This window comes from Chenopodium album, chromosome 14 (assembly GCF_948465745.1).
Source record: "Chenopodium album chromosome 14, dcCheAlbu1.1, whole genome shotgun sequence".
NCBI lineage: Eukaryota > Viridiplantae > Streptophyta > Magnoliopsida > Caryophyllales > Amaranthaceae > Chenopodium > Chenopodium album.
The window spans coordinates 13,416,930-13,435,098 of NC_137847.1; positions in this window are offsets into that span (position 1 = coordinate 13,416,930).

Below are 18,169 nucleotides of genomic sequence, written 5' to 3' on the forward strand. Positions count from 1 at the left end.
AATTTGTAAACGCCCTAAATTTCATATGTTGGCATGAGAATTAATATTTTGAAGTGTTGTTGAATTATTATCTTTAATTAATTCAATGTTTCAAAAATCTATTTTTACTCATGTTATTACACCCAGGTTCTATGACATAGTTGTGATTTTTTTTGGATTTGGACCTTATGTTTTCATGTGGGGGTTATAAGTTTTTGAACTTATAAAATTTCTATATAAGGAGTTTATGTCATCATTAAAGACCCCATGTGAATTTTGGAGGGAGTTTCATTCATTGAGAATGTAGGTTTTAGGCGTACTGCTAAGGGCTTTGATTTGAATCGGACTTTGTTGTCCAATGTGGGGGAAGTAATAAAGAATTAGTGTTGGACTCAAAGTCTAGGCTCAGTTTTTGCTTGGTAATTGCATTTTAGTTCATGACTTTTTATGCGAGTCTTGGAGTAATTTTATCCTGAGCCTGATTGATCCTTTATATGGATAATTTGTCTTTGAGCATATATATATGTTTGTAAGCACTATGTTTCAAGTGATTAGATATGCACAATAGAATGCCATATGTCTTTCTTTCTTCTTTGAGCAAAGCCTGAACATGCACATTAATGTTAGAGTTTTCTATTGTTTAATGCAAAGCCTGAAAGTGATTAATTGTGCTAAAGACGGGTTTTAATTTGATGGTGTTTGCCTTACAAATTTGTTTTGGTATCTCTATGTCTTTAGAGTATCTACTTTAAATCAGTGGAATATCATGAGTGATTGTGATATTACAATCTTTTTCCTGGGATTGTGATGCTTAATATCTCTTTTATGGATTGTGTTGCTAATTCTCTGAGTTCTCGTTGGAAGTCTTTAAGGCTAGAAATTTGATTTGGATGAGTCATTGCTATCAGATAAATTTTTTGAATTTATTGATTATATGGGAGCAATTGTGTCCATTTAGTATTGCTATGTTTCTTGGGAACTATTCTTAGTCTGTTATTGCTTATTATGTAAGTAGATTAAGAAAGTATACTCTTAACTCGAGCAATGATCTTTAGATCGTTTTGAGGAGGTTGCATAGGTACTTGAAAAGTACACAAGATTAGAGTTTGCACTATTGCAAGTTTCCATGAGTGATTGGAGTTCGACGATGAGTTTAAACTCAAGCGGTTATGTCTGCACCACTAAGTGGTGGAGCTATGTTTTGGAAATTGTGCAAAGCAACCTTGTTTTGCTATGTTTGTTTTGGAATAATCTAAATTTATTGCTTTTGAATTGACAGGTTATGAGGCAAGATGATCAAGGGTATATGGCTCTTATGAGCACATGTGCTTGCAAATGTCCCATTGAAGGAGAATTCCTTGTGATTTGCAGGTCGTGGTTACTTTTGATTGAACCATGCCTATAATGGTTGATGTCAAAGATAAATTGTCGAATAAGGTGATATCACTAGACTAGAAAAAGTCTAAAAGATATGTTACGGATCCGTTAAGTAAAGGCCTTGTACAAAACTAGTTTTGGTAACATCGGAAGGGATGGGACTAAAAGCCCAAAGTATGAATTATGAGTAATCAACTCCTACTCATCATGAGTTCAAAGGGGAACATTATGAAATAAATGGAAGCACAAAATTTTATTTTTGTCCATCCCTAGATGTTTGATTTGTGCTTGCTACAAATGGAAAGAGGATGAGCAAATGGCTCTTAATGAACCCATATCCATATTTTTGGTGGTGTGTTGTAGCTCACACTTGATGGGATTCACCTACTTAGGTGTGGAAGTGTGGCCGCTTCCTATGAGTATTGGGTGGGCTAATACCCTAGAGCACCTATGAGCATCCAGGCTGGACGTATGGCCAGTATAATGCGTCACCTTTATTCGCGGAATTTCAGAATATTATACATGTTCAATTGTGTGGCTCAAAGTGACGGGTCCCTAACTCCCTATTAAGTTCAAGACGAAGGTCACTTGGTAGGTGAGGGATCATAGCTTGATGTCCACTATGTGTTAATTCAAGTCGCGAGACATTGACACTTATGCAATTGTTTTGTTTTGCCCAAAACCAATTTTCTCTATTTCTTTTCACTTCTTCGAACCTGTGGGGGATTGTTGGAAGTTCTTGAAGTAAAACCAAGAAAGTTACGGTGTTTATTCTTTTGACTGTTGGGATTTAATGGCTATTGAAATCCCTTAATTTTAGCTTCCTTTTATTGCTAATTTAATGGGCTTTATTGCTGATTAATGTTGTTACTTAATTAAAGACTAGCCGTTACCCTTTTAATGTTGATTAAAGCTAGCTCATATTAGGGATTAATGGGTGGATGTTACACCACTTGATTGATGACCATTTTCCCCTTAATTGCTGGTTGTTTTTACTCCCTCCATTGCCTTATAAATCAACATTATTCACCTCTGAAAGATATGACAACAAAACCATCCATCTTTAACTTCTTACCTTCTCTTAATAATATATCCCTTCGGTTTTTGGGCAAGTATTCTGAATTCCAGTCGGGTTTGTGAGTGCACACAAATTCCGGCGCCGTGCTTATCCTGGAGGGCGACCGCTTGATGTCTACTGCACCGGGGTAGCGCGGAATTGTCTTTTAGGTCAGTGGTTTACCACGACGCGGCAATTGTCAATTGGTCTACACAACATTGAGATAAGTACTTTCGTTTAATTTGCTTATCTACTAACAATCTAAAAGACGATCGATATGATTTCTAAATATTTGAATTTTTGATATGTCAAATTTAGACAATGTTGTGATTTGATTGCATTCTGACCAATTTATTTTATTGAGTACACTGTTGTTGACTTGTTGTTGCTATCATGATTTATCAAGCAATCTTTATTACGGATTATAATAGTATTGCTTATATAGGTTGTCTTCATGCTATATCTATGATTATTAATTTGCAGTGGTTGGTTGGCTGAATTTAAGAATTTAATTTTTTGCTAAAGTTTTGAGAATGGTGGATGTTGGGATGTTAATAAGTACGAAGCATACAGTTTTATTTAATTTGGAGCAATTTTTATTAATTAGGATAAACACGATCAGGAACCAATCGACATGTTTGAAAAACCTTCCTCCCCAATCAATGTGGGACTTTTCCCCTTCCATTGTTTTTCTCTCTCTCTCTCTTATTTTTCCTAACACTCTAGCATTATATCAAGAACTTCCAACAATCCCCCACAGGTTCGAAGATATGAAAAGAATGAAAGAAAAAAAAATGAATTCTGGGCAAAACAAAACAATTGCATAAGTGTCAATGTCTCGCGACTTGAATTAACACATAGTGGACATCAAGCTATGATCCCTCACCTACCAAGTGACCTTCGTCTTGAACTCAATAGGGAGTTAGGGACCCGTCACTTTGAGCCACACAATTGAACATGTATAATATTCTGAAATTCCGCGAATAAAGGTGACGCATTATACTGGCCATACGTCCAGCCTGGATGCTCATAGGTGCTCTAGAGTATAAGCCCACGAAATACTCATAGGAAGCGGCCACACTTCCACACCTAAGTAGGTGAACTCCATCAAGTGTGAGCTACAACACACCTCCAAAAATATGGATATGGGTTCATTAAGAGCCGTATGCTCATCCTCTTTCTCATATGTAGCTAAGCACAAAACAAACATCTAGAGATGGACAAATAATATAAAAATGTGCTTCCGAATTATTACATAACGTTCCCCTTTGAACTCATAGTGAGTAGGAGTTCATTATTTCACAATTCATACAACGGGCCTTAGCCCCATCTCTTCCGATGTTTCCAAAACTAGTTTTTTACATAGGCCTTTAGTTAACGGATCCGCAATGTTGTTTTCGGACTTTACATAGTCCAGTGATATCACCCCTTCAGACAACAAATTTCTGACGGCTTTATGCCTCAGACGGATGTGTCTCTTCTTCCCATTATAGGCATGGTTGTGTGCAACAGCAATAGCAGCTTGCGAATCACAATGAAGTGCAACTGAAGGAGCTGGCTTCCCCCACAGTGGAATATCTGCAAGCATGTTCCTCAACCATTCTGCCTCATGACCTGCCAATTCAAGAGCAATAAACTCAGATTCCATAGTAGACATAGCAGTACAAGATTGCTTACAAGATTTCCAGGATACGGCTCCACCCCCAAGGGTGAAGACATAGCCACTAGTGGAGTTAACTTCATCATTATCGGATACCCAGTTGGCATCACAAAAACCCTCCAAAACTCCAGGAAATTTGGAGTAGTGCAAACCCCAATCCATAGTACCCTTAAGGTACCTAAGCAACCTCCTTAGAGCAATCCAATGATCACTGCTTGGATTATGAGTGTACCTGCTCAACCTACTAACAGAATAAGCAATGTCAGGTCTAGTGTAGTTCATAAGAAACATAACACTACCAATAATTCTAGCATATTCAGACTGATTAACTGGATTACCATTGTTTTTCTTTAAGTGGAAACTTGGGTCATAGGGAGTCTTAACTGGATCGACATTAAATGAGTCAAACTTTTTAAGAATTTTTCCAACATAGTGTGACTGATTAAGACAGATGCCATTTGGAGTCCTTTTGATTTTTACTCCCAAAATCACATCTGCCTCACCCATGTCTTTCATTTCAAAGTTCGAACTCAAAAACTGTTTTGTCTCATTTACACGATCCAAGTCAGTCCCAAAAATCAACATATCATCCACATAAAGACAAATAATTACACAACCATGACTATCATGCTTAAAATAAACACAAGAGTCACCTTCATTAACATGAAAACCATTACCAGTCATAGTCTTATCGAATTTGTCATGCCATTGCTTTGGAGCTTGTTTAAGCCCATACAATGCCTTGACTAACTTACAAACCTTCTCCTCTTGTCCTGGAACAACGAACCCTTCAGGTTGGACCATGTAAATCTCCTCATCCAAGTCACCATTCAAAAAAGCAGTTTTGACATCCATTTGATGAACAACAAGACCAAAAATGCAAGCAAGAGCAATTAAAGTCCTAATGGTTGCAATTTTAGTAACAGGGGAGTAAGTATCAAAATAATCAATGCCAAACTTTTGAGTAAAACTCCTTACCACTATCCTTGCCTTATACTTGTCTATGGATCCATCGGCCTTTAATTTTTTCCGAAAGATCCATTTACAAGTAATGGGCTTACAACCTCTAGGAAGTTCAACCAATTCCCAAGTGTTATTATTGAGAATTGATTGTAATTCACTATCAATTGCTTCTTTCCAAAAAACAGCATCAACTGACCTCATTGCCTCATCATAGGTTCTTGGATCATCTTCCAAAACAAAAATATGCACAAAATCATCATCAATTAAGGAAGATTCAGATAAATAAGAAGTAATAAAATCAGGACCAAAACTATTTTCCTTTCTTGCCCTTTTGCTTCTCCTTGGCTCCAAAACAGAATCATCGTTAGTAATAGGAGCATTAGCAATAGGTAAACTAACAGAACTACTAGCATGCAATTCACTATCATTAGAAGGAGACATTTTCAAAGGAAAAATGTTCTCAAAGAACTCAGCATCTCTTGCTTCAATGATATGACCACCTGCATAAGAGTTGTTAGCACCTTTAACAAAGAAACGATAAGCTGCACTTTGATAAGCATAGCCAATAAAAATAGCATCAACAGTTTTGGGACCAATTTTATCCCTCTTGAAACTAGGTATGCCTACTTTTGCTAGGCACCCCCACACTTTCAAGTATTTCAGGTTTGGCGCTCGACCTTTCCATATTTCGTATGGAGTCTTGTCAAGCTTCTTGTGAGGAACCCTGTTCAAAACATGACAAGCAGAAAGAATAGCCTCCCCCCACATGTTATTAGGAAGCCCAGAACTAATAAGCATAGAATTCATCATATTCTTTAAAGTTCTATTTTTCCTTTCAGCTATACCGTTTTGTTCGGGTGAATAGGGAGCCGTCGTCTCAAGAACAATGCCAAGTTGCTCACAAAATGCCTTAAGAGTGTCAGGGTTGTACTCACCACCCCTGTCACTCCTAACTCTCTTGATCTTTTTGTCTAACTGGTTTTCTACCTCAGCTTTATATTTGAGGAACATTTCCTCAGCTTCGTCCTTAGACCTGAGAAGATAAACCATGCAAAAGCGTGAACAATCATCAACAAAAGTAATATAATACTTTTTACCCCCTCTACTTTTGTGATTATTAAAATCACCTAAGTCACTATGAACAAGTTCCAGTACTTCAGTCTGTCTATCTACTGATTTAAATGGCTTTTTAGTAAATTTGGCTTCAACACAAACTTGACATTTCGAAAAATCAGTTTTAGAAAAACTTGGAATCAAATTTAAGTGTTTAAGCCTTTTAACAGAATCAAAATTAACGTGGCCTAATCTAGCATGCCATAAATCAATAGACTCAGCAATATAAGCAGAAGAAGTACTAGCATTCTTATTCATAGTGTCAATTTTAACATCAAGAGTAAAAAGCCCCCCATTACAAAAGCCCTTCCCCACAAATTCCCCATTGCGAGTAAGAACTAATCTATCAGAATCAAAGGAGAGCTTCAGTCCAGCTTTCATGAGCAAACTGCCAGAAATTAAATTCCTGCGCATTTCTGGAACATGCAAAACATTAGTGAGAGTAAGCAATTTTCCAGAAGTGAGAGTGAGAACGATCTTCCCTTTGCCTTGGATAGATGCAGAGGCTGAGTTGCCCATGAAGACATTTTCACCTTCAACCTTGTCATAGGTAGTGAACATGTCCTTGTTGGCGCAGATGTGTCTGGTAGCTCCAGTGTCAACAATCCACTCACCAGCATTACCTGTAAAGTTAGCTTCTAAAACAACAGCAACAATAACGTCAGAATCTTCAATAAGGTTTGCTTGACTTTGCCCATTCTTCTTCTTGACCCTGCAATCTCTAGCCCTGTGACCAGTCATACCACACTCATAACAGATCCCCTTAAACTTGTACTTCTGAATTTTCCCATTAGGCTTAAGGTTACTGTTTTTGGCTTTGGACTGGTTGTTTGATTTGGGTTCAACAAGGTTGGCTTTGGCAGAAGAAGAGGAAGGGAAAACAGAAGGGGCTTTGTCTTTGATACGGTTTTCCTCCTCAATTTTGAGGCGGGCAGCAAGTTCCTCTAAGGTTAGGTCTTTCTTTTTGTGCATGAGTTGGTTACGAAAATCCTTCCAAGAGGGAGGGAGTTTCTCAATCAGAACAATAGCAAGGGTAGTATCACAAATAGACAGACCTTCAGCAGCCATATTAATACAAACACTCTCATAGGCATGAATCTGATCAATAATAGGCTTATCATCAACAACTTGAAAACTTAACCACTTACTAACACAATAACGTTTAGTACCAGCATCATCAGTTCCATATTTTTTCTCTAAAGCATCCCAAATATCCTTAGCATGATGAAAACCCATATAAATATCCAACAGACTATTCGACATATAATGCAACAACATGCCCTTACAAGTTCTATCATCCTTAAAAAACTTAATCTCATATTCAGACAAATCATCTTTATCAACAGGTTCAACAATATCATCAAGAACATATGCAACATCAATCTGCTCCAAATAAAAATGCATCCTAACAGCCCAACGTTTATAATTCTTTCCATCAAGAGGTTCTAGTTTAGACATATCAGGAACAAGGAATTTGGAAGCCATGATCGTCTTTTAGATTGTTATACTAATAAGCAATAAACAGAAATAACTTATCTCTTGATGCGTGAACCAAACTGACAACCATCAATTTAATAAATTCTATTCCATGAAATTATTCATCATAGAATTAGTACACAAGTACACAACACAAAATTGATCCAAATAAAACCGCATCCTAACTAACATGTGAAAGCTCATAATTCTTAGAATAAAGAATTTGCAATTTCGACACATAAGCAATCATACAATTGGAATAAATCAGTCTGAAGGGCTTTTGAACAGTCATATAAAGATTTTGAACATAGTTTATAAAGAAATTCTGAGTTCCAGTCGGATTTATCATACAATTGTCTATCAGCAATTGGAATAAAGAATTGTTGGAAGTTCTTGATATAATGCTAGAGTGTTAGGAAAAATAAGAGAGAGAGAGAGAAAAACAATGGAAGGGGAAAAGTCCCACATTGATTGGGGAGGAAGGTTTTTCCTTGTTTTTATAATGTAGTGCTTTAGCACTACTTAGTTGAGTAAGTTGGAGGTGTGTGTTACTCCACACAAACACACGCGCGCGCGCGCGCGCCGAGCCGAGCCGGGTCGGGTCGGGTCGGGTCGGGCTCGGGCCTCGGGACTTGGGGTCTTGGGGAATGCGATGCGCGGGCGTGGGTCCTTGTTATCTTTTTGGAAAAATTTTATTTCCTTTTTCTTGTTAACAGAATATTCCAAGTATCCGTTTTTGACTGTTGGGATTTTCTGACTGTTGTGGGAATTAATCAGCCATTAATCCCTTGATTTTAGCTGATTAATTCACTCCCTTGTTTCTTGCCTCGTTTGTTGACTGACTAGATTAATCTGGTCATCTTCTTGGCCAGGTTCTTCCCACCTTTTATGCTTCCCGTTTTTCCTCTTCACCCTATAAATATTCGGTGGTTTTCTCAGCCAAAATACAACACACAATCAGTCTTCTCTCTTCTCTAAAATTATTTAAACACATGTTCTTCCTGTTCTGTTTTCTGGGCAAGTATTCTGAGTTCCAGTCGGGTTTGTGAGTGCACATAAACTCCGGCGCCGTGCTTATCCTGGAGGGCGACCGCAATTGTCTACTGCACCGGGAGGTAGCGCGGAATCGTCTTTTAGGTCAGTGGTTCTCCACGACGCGGCTATTGTCAGTTTGGTTCACGCATCAAGAGATAAGTTATTTCTGTTTATTGCTTATTAGTATAACAATCTAAAAGACGATCATGGCTTCCAAATTCCTTGTTCCTGATATGTCTAAACTAGAACCTCTTGATGGAAAGAATTATAAACGTTGGGCTGTTAGGATGCATTTTTATTTGGAGCAGATTGATGTTGCATATGTTCTTGATGATATTGTTGAACCTGTTGATAAAGATGATTTGTCTGAATATGAGATTAAGTTTTTTAAGGATGATAGAACTTGTAAGGGCATGTTGTTGCATTATATGTCGAATAGTCTGTTGGATATTTATATGGGTTTTCATCATGCTAAGGATATTTGGGATGCTTTAGAGAAAAAATATGGAACTGATGATGCTGGTACTAAACGTTATTGTGTTAGTAAGTGGTTAAGTTTTCAAGTTGTTGATGATAAGCCTATTATTGATCAGATTCATGCCTATGAGAGTGTTTGTATTAATATGGCTGCTGAAGGTCTGTCTATTTGTGATACTACCCTTGCTATTGTTCTGATTGAGAAACTCCCTCCCTCTTGGAAGGATTTTCGTAACCAACTCATGCACAAAAAGAAAGACCTAACCTTAGAGGAACTTGCTGCCCACCTCAAAATTGAGGAGGAAAACCGTATCAAAGACAAAGCCCCTTCTGTTTTCCCTTCCTCTTCTTCTGCCAAAGCCAACCTTGTTGAACCCAAATCAAACAACCAGTCCAAAGCCAAAAACAGTAACCTTAAGCCTAATGGGAAAATTCAGAAGTACAAGTTTAAGGGGATCTGTTATGAGTGTGGTATGACTGGTCACAGGGCTAGAGATTGCAGGGTCAAGAAGAAGAATGGGCAAAGTCAAGCAAACCTTATTGAAGATTCTGACGTTATTGTTGCTGTTGTTTTAGAAGCTAACTTTACAGGTAATGCTGCTGAGTGGATTGTTGACACTGGAGCTACCAGACACATCTGCGCCAACAAGGACATGTTCACTACCTATGACAAGGTTGAAGGTGAAAATGTCTTCATGGGCAACTCAGCCTCTGCATCTATCCAAGGCAAAGGGAAGATCGTTCTCACTCTCACTTCTGGAAAATTGCTTACTCTCACTAATGTTTTGCATGTTCCAGAAATGCGCAGGAATTTAATTTCTGGCAGTTTGCTCATGAAAGCTGGACTGAAGCTCTCCTTTGATTCTGATAGATTAGTTCTTACTCGCAATGGGGAATTTGTGGGGAAGGGCTTTTGTAATGGGGGGCTTTTTACTCTTGATGTTAAAATTGACACTATGAATAAGAATGCTAGTACTTCTTCTGCTTATATTGCTGAGTCTATTGATTTATGGCATGCTAGATTAGGCCACGTTAATTTTGATTCTGTTAAAAGGCTTAAACACTTAAATTTGATTCCAAGTTTTTCTAAAACTGATTTTTCGAAATGTCAAGTTTGTGTTGAAGCCAAATTTACTAAAAAGCCATTTAAATCAGTAGATAGACAGACTGAAGTACTGGAACTTGTTCATAGTGACTTAGGTGATTTTAATAATCACGAAAGTAGAGGGGGTAAAAAGTATTATATTACTTTTTTTGATGATTGTTCACGCTTTTGCATGGTTTATCTTCTCAGGTCTAAGGACGAAGCTGAGGAAATGTTCCTCAAATATAAAGCTGAGGTAGAAAACCAGTTAGACAAAAAGATCAAGAGAGTTAGGAGTGACAGGGGTGGTGAGTACAGCCCTGACACTCTTAAGGCATTTTGTGAGCAACTTGGCATTGTTCTTGAGACGACGGCTCCCTATTCACCCGAACAAAACGGTATAGCTGAAAGGAAAAATAGAACTTTAAAGAATATGATGAATTCTATGCTTATTAGTTCTGGGCTTCCTAATAACATGTGGGGGGAGGCTATTCTTTCTGCTTGTCATGTTTTGAACAGGGTTCCTCACAAGAAGCTTGACAAGACTCCATACGAAATATGGAAAGGTCGAGCGCCAAACCTGAAATACTTGAAAGTGTGGGGGTGCCTAGCAAAAGTAGGCATACCTAGTTTCAAGAGGGATAAAATTGGTCCCAAAACTGTTGATGCTATTTTTATTGGCTATGCTTATCAAAGTGCAGCTTATCGTTTCTTTGTTAAAGGTGCTAACAACTCTTATGCAGGTGGTCATATCATTGAAGCAAGAGATGCTGAGTTCTTTGAGAACATTTTTCCTTTGAAAATGTCTCCTTCTAATGATAGTGAATTGCATGCTAGTAGTTCTGTTAGTTTACCTATTGCTAATGCTCCTATTACTAACGATGATTCTGTTTTGGAGCCAAGGAGAAGCAAAAGGGCAAGAAAGGAAAATAGTTTTGGTCCTGATTTTATTACTTCTTATTTATCTGAATCTTCCTTAATTGATGATGATTTTGTGCATATTTTTGTTTTGGAAGATGATCCAAGAACCTATGATGAGGCAATGAGGTCAGTTGATGCTGTTTTTTGGAAAGAAGCAATTGATAGTGAATTACAATCAATTCTCAATAATAACACTTGGGAATTGGTTGAACTTCCTAGAGGTTGTAAGCCCATTACATGTAAATGGATCTTTCGGAAAAAATTAAAGGCCGATGGATCCATAGACAAGTATAAGGCAAGGATAGTGGTAAGGGGTTTTACTCAAAAGTTTGGCATTGATTATTTTGATACTTACTCCCCTGTTACTAAAATTGCAACCATTAGGACTTTAATTGCTCTTGCTTGCATTTTTGGTCTTGTTGTTCATCAAATGGATGTCAAAACTGCTTTTTTGAATGGTGACTTGGATGAGGAGATTTACATGGTCCAACCTGAAGGGTTCGTTGTTCCAGGACAAGAGGAGAAGGTTTGTAAGTTAGTCAAGGCATTGTATGGGCTTAAACAAGCTCCAAAGCAATGGCATGACAAATTCGATAAGACTATGACTGGTAATGGTTTTCATGTTAATGAAGGTGACTCTTGTGTTTATTTTAAGCATGATAGTCATGGTTGTGTAATTATTTGTCTTTATGTGGATGATATGTTGATTTTTGGGACTGACTTGGATCGTGTAAATGAGACAAAACAGTTTTTGAGTTCGAACTTTGAAATGAAAGACATGGGTGAGGCAGATGTGATTTTGGGAGTAAAAATCAAAAGGACTCCAAATGGCATCTGTCTTAATCAGTCACACTATGTTGGAAAAATTCTTAAAAAGTTTGACTCATTTAATGTCGATCCAGTTAAGACTCCCTATGACCCAAGTTTCCACTTAAAGAAAAACAATGGTAATCCAGTTAATCAGTCTGAATATGCTAGAATTATTGGTAGTGTTATGTTTCTTATGAACTACACTAGACCTGACATTGCTTATTCTGTTAGTAGGTTGAGCAGGTACACTCATAATCCAAGCAGTGATCATTGGATTGCTCTAAGGAGGTTGCTTAGGTACCTTAAGGGTACTATGGATTGGGGTTTGCACTACTCCAAATTTCCTGGAGTTTTGGAGGGTTTTTGTGATGCCAACTGGGTATCCGATAATGATGAAGTTAACTCCACTAGTGGCTATGTCTTCACCCTTGGGGGTGGAGCCGTATCCTGGAAATCTTGTAAGAAATCTTGTACTGCTATGTCTACTATGGAATCTGAGTTTATTGCTCTTGAATTGGCAGGTCATGAGGCAGAATGGTTGAGGAACATGCTTGCAGATATTCCACTGTGGGGGAAGCCAGCTCCTTCAGTTGCACTTCATTGTGATTCGCAAGCTGCTATTGCTGTTGCACACAACCATGCCTATAATGGGAAGAAGAGACACATCCGTCTGAGGCATAAAGCCGTCAGAAATTTGTTGTCTGAAGGGGTGATATCACTGGACTATGTAAAGTCCGAAAAGAACATTGCGGATCCGTTAACTAAAGGCCTATGTAAAAAACTAGTTTTGGAAACATCGGAAGAGATGGGGCTAAGGCCCGTTGTATGAATTGTGAAATAATGAACTCCTACTCACTATGAGTTCAAAGGGGAACGTTATGTAATAATTCGGAAGCACATTTTTATATTATTTGTCCATCTCTAGATGTTTGTTTTGTGCTTAGCTACATATGAGAAAGAGGATGAGCATACGGCTCTTAATGAACCCATATCCATATTTTTGGAGGTGTGTTGTAGCTCACACTTGATGGAGTTCACCTACTTAGGTGTGGAAGTGTGGCCGCTTCCTATGAGTATTTCGTGGGCTTATACTCTAGAGCACCTATGAGCATCCAGGCTGGACGTATGGCCAGTATAATGCGTCACCTTTATTCGCGGAATTTCAGAATATTATACATGTTCAATTGTGTGGCTCAAAGTGACGGGTCCCTAACTCCCTATTGAGTTCAAGACGAAGGTCACTTGGTAGGTGAGGGATCATAGCTTGATGTCCACTATGTGTTAATTCAAGTCGCGAGACATTGACACTTATGCAATTGTTTTGTTTTGCCCAGAATTCATTTTTTTTTCTTTCATTCTTTTCATATCTTCGAAAGATCCAGTTAAGACTTTTATTTTGTCCATCCCTAGATGTTTGATGTGTGCTTGCTACAAATGGAAAGAGGTTGAGCATATGGCTCTTAATGAACCCATATCCATATTTTTGGTGGTGTGATGTAGCTCACACTTGATGGGATTCACCTACTTAGGTGTGGAAGTGTGGCCGCTTCTTATGAGTATTGGGTGGGCTATACTCTAGAGCACCTATGAGCATCCAGGCTGGACGTATGGCCAGTATAATGCGTCACTTTTATTCGCGGAATTTCAGAATATTATACATGTTCAATTGTGTGGCTCAATGTGACGGGTCCCTAACTCCCTATTAAGTTCAAGACGAAGGTCACTTGGTAGGTGAGGGATCATAGCTTGATGTCCACTATGTGTTAATTCAAGTCGCGAGACATTGACACTTATGCAATTGTTTTGTTTTGCCCAAAACCAATTTTCTTTCTTTCTTTTCACATCTTCGAACCTGTGGGGGATTGTTGGAAGTTCTTGATGTTAAACAAAGAAAGTCACATTAATGGTTAATTGTGTGTGGCTGTTGAGATTGCTCTTAATAGCCGGTAATTATGCTCCCTTGAATTACCCTTTTATTAGCTCTTTTAATGGCTAGTTAATGTTGATTAAGTATGGCATTTATGCCTTTAATGGCTGATGGTTTTACCCATTGTTGCTGGCTTCCGTTTCACACCTTCCTATGCTTTATAAGCTATGCTCCAACCTCTTTTAGATTGTTAGTAGATAAGCAAATTAAACGAAAGTACTTATCTCAATGTTGTGTAGACCAATTGATAATTGCCGCGTCGTGGTAAACCACTGACCTAAAAGACGATTCCGCGCTACCCGGGTGCAGTAGACATCAAGCGGTCGCCCTCCAGGATAAGCACAGCGCCGGAATTTGTGTGCACTCACAAACCCGACTGGAACCAGAATACTTGCCCAAAAACCGAAGGGATAAATTTAGAGAGGGTAAAAGATAGCTGATTTTTGTGTGTCTTATGGAAGCAAAGAAACATGAATATATGTATGTATGTTTTAAGAGGTTGGAGCATAGCTTATAAAGCATAGGAAGGTGTGAAACGGAAGCCAGCAACAATGGGTAAAACCATCAGCCATTAAAGGCATAAATGCCATACTTAATCAACATTAACTAGCCATTAAAAGAGCTAATAAAAGGGTAATTCAAGGGAGCATAATTACCGGCTATTAAGAGCAATCTCAACAGCCACACACAATTAACCATTAATGTGACTTTCTTTGTTTAACATCAAGAACTTCCAACAATCCCCCACAGGTTCGAAGATGTGAAAAGAAAGAAAGAAAATTGGTTTTGGGCAAAACAAAACAATTGCATAAGTGTCAATGTCTCGCGACTTGAATTAACACATAGTGGACATCAAGCTATGATCCCTCACCTACCAAGTGACCTTCGTCTTGAACTTAATAGGGAGTTAGGGACCCGTCACATTGAGCCACACAATTGAACATGTATAATATTCTGAAATTCTGCGAATAAAAGTGACGCATTATACTGGCCATACGTCCAGCCTGGATGCTCATAGGTGCTCTAGAGTATAGCCCACCCAATACTCATAAGAAGCGGCCACACTTCCACACCTAAGTAGGTGAATCCCATCAAGTGTGAGCTACATCACACCACCAAAAATATGGATATGGGTTCATTAAGAGCCATATGCTCAACCTCTTTCCATTTGTAGCAAGCACACATCAAACATCTAGGGATGGACAAAATAAAATTTTGTGCTTCCGAATTATTCCATAATGTTCCCCTTTGAACTCATGATGAGTAGGAGTTGATTACTTGTAATTCATACTTTGGACTTTAGTCCCATCCCTTCCGATGTTACCAAAACTAGTTTTGTACAAGGCCTTTATTAGTTAACGGATCCGTAACATTCCTTTTAGACTTTTTCTAGTCTAGTGATATCACCCTATTCGACAATTTATCTCTGACATCAACCATTATAGGCATGGTTCAATCAAAAGTAACTTCAACTTGCAAATCACAACGAATTCCCCTACAATGGGATATTTGCAAGCACATTTGCTCATAAGAGCCATATACTCTTGACCATCTTGCCTCATAATAACCTGTCAATTCAAGAGCAATAAATTTAGATTATTCCAAAACAAACATAGCAAAACAAGGTTGCTTAGCACAAATTCAAAACATAGCTCCACCACTTAGTGGTGCAGACATAACCGCTTGAGTTTGAACTCATCGTCGAACTCCAATCACTCATGGAAACTTGCAATAGTGAAACTCTAATCTTGTGTACTTTTCAAGTACCTATGCAACCTCCTCAAAACGATATAAAGATCATTGCTCGAGTTAAGAGTATACTTTCTTAATCTACTTACATAATAAGCAATGTCAAACTAAGAATAGCTCCCAAGAAACATAGCAATACCAAATAGACACAAATTAAATGCTCACATATGATCAAGAAAATTCAAAATCTTTATATTGTAGCAATGACTCATCCATCCCAAGTTTAGCCATACAAACTTTCAACAAAACTCAATGAAATAGCAACAAAAATCCATAGAAGAAATATCATGCATTACAATCCCAAGAAAAAGATTGTAGAATTCTACACATAGTTAGACATAACCTAACTCATAGTCAACGACTTCTTCCACGGAAACAATCACTCATGACATTTCACTAGTTTAAAGTTGATACTCTAAAGACATAAAGATACCAAAACAAACTTGTAAGGCAAACACCATCAAAAACCGTTTTTAGCACAATTAATCACTTTAAGGCTTTGCATTAAACAATTGAAAATTCTAATGTCATGAGTAATAATACACATATATGCTCAAAGACAATTTATTCAATAAAGAATCAATAATTAAGAAAGACTCAAGACAAAATTACTCCAAGACTCGCCTACAAAGTCATGAACGAAATGCAAATATCAAGCAAAAATAGAGCCAAGACTTTGAGTCCAACACTAATACTTTATTACTTCCCCCACATTGGACGACAAAGTCCTATTCAAAGCCCTTAGCAACACGCCTAAAACCCACGTTTCTCAATGAATGAAACACCCTCCAAAATTCATATGGGGTCTGTAATGACATAAACTCCTTATATAGAAATTTTATAAGTTCAAAAACTTATAACCCCCACATGAAAACATAAGGTCCAAATCTCAAAATAAAGCATAGTCAAATACATGGTTGGGAAGAAAATTCATAAGTGTGTCATGGTGTAATAAACTAATACCATATAAAGTGGACAAGAGTAGAAAACTTTATTTGAAACATTGAATTAATTAAAAAAAAAATAATAATAATTCAATAACACTTCAATATATTAATTCTCATGCCACCATATATGAAATTCAAGCCATTACAAATTACTCATGCAATATTCATAAAGAACTATAACACAATAAAGAGCCATAGGCGGTAACATGTGTCATCATAAAAATTGAAAAAATGTAGTCTAATTCCCAAAAAAACTTCACTTGAAAATTCTCCAAAGAGAAAGTCATATAATATCCTTAAGAAAAATTATCACATAATTTCCCTTCACAAAACTCAACTAGTTTGAGAATTATATATTTTACACATGTTAATGAAATACCGAAAATAAGGTAATGAATCAAATGAGTTATGAACAAAGCTTCTCAATACGAGTATTTCATATCATGAATTTAAGAAATTGACATAATACATCTCAACTCCATGCTCAACACATACATGAATCATGATAAAAGTAGTACTTGGAGTACATACATGCACCTCAATAACATGTTAAACAATATTGCTCAAAACATCCTACTGAATAGCAAGTTAATCCAAAATGTAGAACCAACAAATTAATGGTAACTGATTATATGCATTTAAAGTCATACTCATAAATATCGAAATTATAACTTTTACTTTCTATTAATCATTCAACAAATATTTAGTTGACAAATTGAACATTCTTTGTCAATACTCACAAAAGCATATATCTGTTAAGATGATTACTAGGGATTAAACCAAATGATAAACATAATAACATGAGACTTGGTTTAGAATGAACCTCCCTTGAATTAAATCAAGTGACATGTGTGAGACCTCTATGAGATGTCCAACCATCCTTGTTGTAAATAAGGGCCTCAAGATGTCATCATAAGTCACTAATATGAGCAGCTAATGAGAATCCAACCGTTGAAAAATAAGCCTCATGTGCCCCAAGCTCACTCCCAAAATTCAACCCAAACCGACCAAGGACGGCCTTTGATCGGGGGTCATCTTTGGGACTGCTCTCGAAAATCCGCGGATATCGAACAAGTCCTAAAACTCAAAAATATAAATCAAAAGCATTAGAAAATTTCAACCAAAACTCCACAAAACAATGAGATTTAGGAAACATCATAATACTCCCTCATGTTATCATATAAGAATGCAACAAGTTATGCATATATACAACAACATAATATTAGCCAATCAAAAAATTAAAATAACCCATATTACTATATTCGTAAGGTCATATTTTCACAAATGAGTAAAAACTAAAATACTCGAAATAATCACAAGTGTTAAAACACTAAGAACAGTACAACTACAAAATTTTCTCATTCAATAAATTCACAATCCTCAATAAACTATTATTTGCAAAATGCATCTTCACAAAGGATAGTATACAGTATAACTACAAAATTGAATAACGATAATAATAAACCAAACAAAATTTCCATTAAGAAAAGTGGAGAACTGATAACAAAATATAAAGGTCCAATTAAATAACGTAAGGTATTATCATATACTTCGTAGTATACTCTCACATGCTCATGAGTAACCAAGTGGACAT